This window comes from Eulemur rufifrons, chromosome 19 (assembly GCF_041146395.1).
Source record: "Eulemur rufifrons isolate Redbay chromosome 19, OSU_ERuf_1, whole genome shotgun sequence".
In the NCBI taxonomy this organism is placed as follows: domain Eukaryota; kingdom Metazoa; phylum Chordata; class Mammalia; order Primates; family Lemuridae; genus Eulemur; species Eulemur rufifrons.
Genome location: NC_091001.1, coordinates 8,270,057 through 8,276,056, shown reverse-complemented (window position 1 = coordinate 8,276,056; position 6,000 = coordinate 8,270,057).

Here is a 6,000-nt window from a genome sequence, read left to right as displayed (position 1 = left end):
ACTGTTTGGAGATACCTCAAAGAACTCAAAGTAGACCTACCATTTGATCCAGCAATCCCACTGCTGGGCATCTACCCTAAGGAAAAAAAGGCATTCTATAAAAAAGACATCTGCACTCGAATGTCTATAGCAGCACAATTCACAATTGCAAAGATGTGGAAACAACCCAAGTGCCCATCAGTACATGAGTGGATTAATAAAATGTGGTGTATGCGACATCTCTATGGTTCTCCTGGAGAGAGTTGGAGCCCATTATATTAAGTGAAATATCCCAAGAATGGAAAAACAAGCATCACATGTACTCACCAGAAAATTGGTTTCCCTGATCATCACCTAAATACACATCTGGGAACGATACCAATTGGGTATCAGACTGAGGTGGGGGTGGGGGGAGGGGATGGGGGTATGCCTACACAATGAGTGCATTGCGCACCGTTTGGGGAATGGTCACGCTGGAAGATGCTGACTCGGGAAGGGGGAGGTGGGGAGGAGAGGGATATATACCTACATGATGGGTGCAACGCGCACCGTCTGGGGAACGGACACGCCTGGAGCTCTGACTTGGGGGGACAGGTGGTACATGGGCAACATATGTAACCTGAAATTCTGTATCCCCCATAATAATAAGATGAAATAAAAAAAAAATAAAATAAAATGTGGTATATGTATACCATGGAGTACTACTCAGCCACAAAAAACAATGGTGATCTTAGCACCTCTGGTATTATCCTGGATAGAGCTGGAGCCCATTCTACTAAGTGAAGTATCACAAGAATGGAAAAACAAGCACCACATGTACTCACCATCAAGTTGGTACTAATTGATCAACACTTATGTGCACATATGGAAGTAACATTCATCAGGTGTCCGGCAGGTGGGAGGGGGAGGAGGGGATGAGTATATTCACACCTAATGGGTGAGGTGCGCACCGTCTGGGGGATGGGCATGCGTGTAGCTCTCTGATTCAGGCAGTGTAAAGGCAATATATGCAACCTAAACGTTTGCACCCCCGTAATATTCTGAAATTTTTAAAAAAGCATACTGCTGCAATCATTTCTATGTGAAAAACTCACAGCAGATCTGGAACATACCTGTTGTCAGTCTAGGCTTCTGGTTATGCCTTTCCCTGTGCTGCAGATTCTCAACTCAATCAAACTGCCGTCAGTTCCCCTCCACGGAGGCTGGAGCAGTTCTGTGGCGTAGATTGACAGCTGCTCCTCTTCCAAGATGCTTAGCAAGTGTGCGCCCCGTGCACATGCGCACAAGTCAGATTAAAAATCCAGCTGAACTAAAAGTAGAACTACCCCTTGATCCAGCAATCTCACTGCTAGGCATCTACCCAAAAGAAAAAAAGACATTCTGTAAAAAAACACCTGTACTCAAATGTTTTATAGCAAGCACAGTTCACAATACAAAGATGTGGAAACAACCCAAGTGCCCATCAACACATAAGTAGATTAATAAAATGTGGTATGTGTATACCATGGAGTTCTACTCAGCCATAAAAAATGGTCAACTAATATGTCTTGTATTAACCTGGATGGAACTGGAGACCTTCTAAGTGAAGTATCACAAGAATGGAAAAACAAACACCACATGTACTCACCGTCAAATTGGAACTAATCAATCAACCCATATGTGCACATACGGAAATAACATTCATCAGAAATCAAGCAGCTGGGAGGGGGAGGGGGAGATGGGTACACTCACACCCAAGGGGTACAATGCACACTATCTGGGGGATAACTTTGACTCAAACCGTACCAAAGCAATTTATGTAACCAAAACGTTTGTACTCCTGTAATATTCTGAAATTTAAAAAAAAATAAAAATAAAGATTAGATATATCAAAACAAACCACAGCTGAAACCAAAAACACGAATAATCATCATTGCAAATGCTTTTAAAACTAAGAAAGCCCTGTGCAATCGCCTTCCATTCAAATAACCACTCAGAATTACGTGGTCACCTGCTGTATTTTCTGAGGAAAAATCTAGTAAAGAAACACACATAATAATAAAACCCAATTATAACATCTAGTTTTAATTAAAATACAAAATTAAACATCACATTTGCTTTGGCCAGTTTCAAGGATGATGATTCCACTAATATATTTTGGAAAACAGTTGTTAATTAATAAATACTAGAGAGAGAAAAACTAAGACTAATGAACGCTTAACTTGTTATTCAAACTGCTCTGCAGTCCTTGTCTTAATCTCAGCTAAGCCATTCATTTAGTGCTATGCCTTTTAAGGCTGAAGTATTTTCACTGTCACTCAAGGCAAAAACAAAAGACTCCTTAAATTATGTGAGAAATAAATCAGCTCCCAGATAGCACACACTCCATGAAAGAGAGAGAGAGAGAGAGAGAAAGGGAGGAAAGGAGGAAAGGAGGGGGGGGAAGGAAGGAAGAGTCCAAGGTAAATTAGCTCCTGCTGCGCAGTCAGACGCGGCCCTGAGGTGCCAGCGCGGTGACACAGACAGCGAAGGTTCCGCCAACGACTGCACAGCCTGTTTATTTGTGAGGAGATCCGGGACAGGAAAAGAACAGTGCTCAGGCCCTTAGACAAACAGGACCAGATCTAAATGACCCCTTCTAAAAATAGACTTTATTTCTTTAGAGCAATTTTAGGTTCATAGCAAAACTGAGTAGAAAGGAAAAAAATTGACCAGAAAGCACAGGGAGTTCCCATAGACCCCCTTCACCCCGACACACTCGGCCTCCCCCACTGTCAACACCCCGCAGAGCAGCACATTTGTTGCAATCAGTGGACCTACACTGAGGCATCATTATCACACAAATAGTCTGGGTTTTAACAAATACATAATAATATGTATTCACTATTATAGAATCATATAGAATAGTTTCACTGCCCTGAAAATTCTCTGTCCTTTGCGTATATCCCTCCCACCTAACCCCTGGCAACCACTGTTATTTTTTATTGTCTCCATAGTTTTGCCTTTTCCAGAACATCATATAGTTGGAATCATACATTATGTAGCCTTTTCAGATTGGTTTCTTGCACTTAGTAAGATGCGTTCAAATTTCCTCCATGTCTGTTTATGGCTTAATAGGATCCAGATATTTTTTATTTTAAAATATTTAGGGAGTACAAATGTTTTTGTTACATGGATCGCTTTTATAATGCTGAAGTCAGGACTGTTAGCATGCCTGTTACCCAAATAGTGTTCATTGTACCTGACAGGTAGGTTTTTACCCATCCCCTCCTCTCGCCTTCTTGATTTCCAATGACTTTTACTTCTCTCTGTGCCCATGTGTGTCTACTGATTAGTTCCAAATTATTAGATAATACATGTGGTGTGTGTTTTCCCATTCCTGAGATACTTCACTTAGGATGATGGTCTCCAGTTCCATCCACATGGCCGCAAAGGACATTAACTCATTTCTTTTTATGGCTGAGTAGCATTCTGTGGCACACAGACATACCGCATTTTGTTAATCCACTCATGAATGCACGGGCACTTGGGTTGATTCCACATCTTTGCAATGGTGAATTGTGCTGCAATAAACATTCAAGCACAGGTAGGACAATGATTTTTAAAAGAATTTTTTCTACTATAGTATAGGAAATATTTATGCCTGAAAACTTTAGAAAAACATAACACATTTCCACCCATTTCCTAGAATAGCTCTTATCTTTTCCACGGTGGGTCCAGGGATCTGAGAGAGCCCATGGCCAACCATTCCTTGGTGTATTCAGTGTCTATCATTGGCCATTGTTGCAGTCACTATGGATTCGTAACAAATTATGCCAAACCTTAGTGGTATACTACAGCATTTATTATGCTCACAGATTCTGTGGGTCAGGAATTGGACATGGCACACCAAGGATACCTACTTTGCCTCTGCTCTATAATGTCTGAGGCCTCAGCTGGCAGAGCGGAGGCCAGGAGGGTGGGCCACCTGAAGGCTTGTCACTCCTCTACCTGGTGGCGGAAGCTGGCTGTTGGCTGGGGGCATATTTTGCTCTTTGGGTGGGCTGGTTCAGGCTTCCTCCCAGCCTAGTGGCTGGTTTCAAGGGTGAACGCCCAGGGGAAAGATTAGCAGGCAGAAGCCTAATTGCTCTTTATGAGTCAGCCCTGGAAGTCCAGCGTGCTGCAGCGGGGAGCCTCTCGCTCCACCACCCCGGGATCTCAGGGGAGGAGAAATAGATTCTGCCTCTTGACAGGGAGTGGAAAGTTTGTGAAGGAACATGTGAAACCGGAAATATTGCTATTTCTATTTTTGGAAAACACAATCACCTCTTTAGGGCAGAGACTTTTCCAGGTCCGGGGGGAATCAGCGAAAAGTCTTGTTTCTGGCCTCAGGACAAGAGAAAGGATGCTTAAAGGGTAGATTAACAAGCAATAACACCACTATTTTTAATAATAGAATGTAATAATAATAAAATGATAATATTTCAATTTATACAGTAGCGAATAACCGAGGTACTTTGGAAAACATAGGAAAAGCATCATAACCCAACTTTGGGGCTCAAGAAAGGTTTGCCATGGAAATTGTCACAGAATCTTAAGGAAAACCTCACCTGTATTTGTGAAAATACAGATGCAGATCTGTGGCTCTCGCTTCAACACGGACCACAGGGCTGCCTTCCACAGCCACGGGCACGAACCGTGGGCGCTTCCCACCGCGTGGGCTGTTGCGAGCCTTCCTCAGTCTCCTTGGGAAAGACACGAGCTATGATGCCGGCAGGAAGATTCCATGCCTTCTGCAAGGTGGCGACGTGGGCCAAGCCAGCATGGAGACAGTGGTTCCTACCTTGAGGGTCACCTGGAGTTGTTGAGAGTTAGCTTGATCTAACCAGGTCTACCCAGACACAGCTTGTTAGATTAACTGCTCTGTTGGAAATGGTCCAAGGTCGCAGATGACAGACGCAACATGGGCTACGTCTCTCGATTAAATTCTTCCATTTCCCTCCCTCCTACCTGTTCCAGCTTCAGAGAGGACTCAGGAGACCACCGTTGGAAAGCCACGCTCTGGTTTACACCTTCGTTTTACAGACAGGAAATTGACAGCCAGAGATTCAAGTGACTCACTCAAGAAGACCCAAAGCCGGGGTTGTTCCCGCCACCCCACCCTACCCCCACCACCATACAAAGCACTAACAACATTCCTTTGAAACATGTGAACAAACATCTAACGTCTAGCGGGGTTTGGGGAGATCATTGTGCAGTCCATTCCTCACTTCATGTGGTAGCACCTGGGATGCCATAGAGAGAAACCCACACAGCCGCCTCTGCTCCTCCCAGACCGGCTAAGGAGGCGCAGTTCTCCCTCCAAAGCACTGAGGTCCCCTCGTTCCCCTGAGGGCTGAGAAAAGCAATGGAGACAATGAACGATATAGCCTTTTAATTTGTTTTTAATTGTCCTGGCCCAGTAGCCCTTCCAAAGACCCTTCAAGGAGAGTAGTTTTATTTTTCCACTTATTAACCTCATTCACTAGCCTGGAAAAAGAATTCCCCATCTCCCAAGAACTCTCCCTTTCATTCTTCTCATTCCTTTTTTTGCAGCACCAGGAAAGTAATGTGTGTAAAACTAGAGCCAAGTATATTGTGGTTTCAAACACGAGCCTGCGTGGAGCTGGAAGGGCGGGATTGCTGCGTTCCAGCCTGGGGAGGGGGGGGATGGGGGGGGCAGTGGCCCGAAAGGGAGGGGCTTGAATGGCCCTTTGATTCAGCCCAAATCTGGGGGGGGAGGGTGGGAGGGGGCAGCTCTGCTATTTGACACTCTCTGTTGGGCTTGGCCCTGGGCCCCGCTCCCTATCCTGGCCTCCCTGGAGCCCCAGGGCCCTCTCGGAGGGTGCCCTGACTTGGCAAGCCCTGAGATGCATGAAATTCCTCTCTCCTCAGGAAGTGCTCCAGTGATCCCGAGGGCCTGGCGAATTCTATCCGCTTTGAGAGTGCTGTTCTTCATAAAGCTCCTCTCCCAACACACACATACACATCCTGCATTGCTTTTCTAGGGCATTAACCATGCGT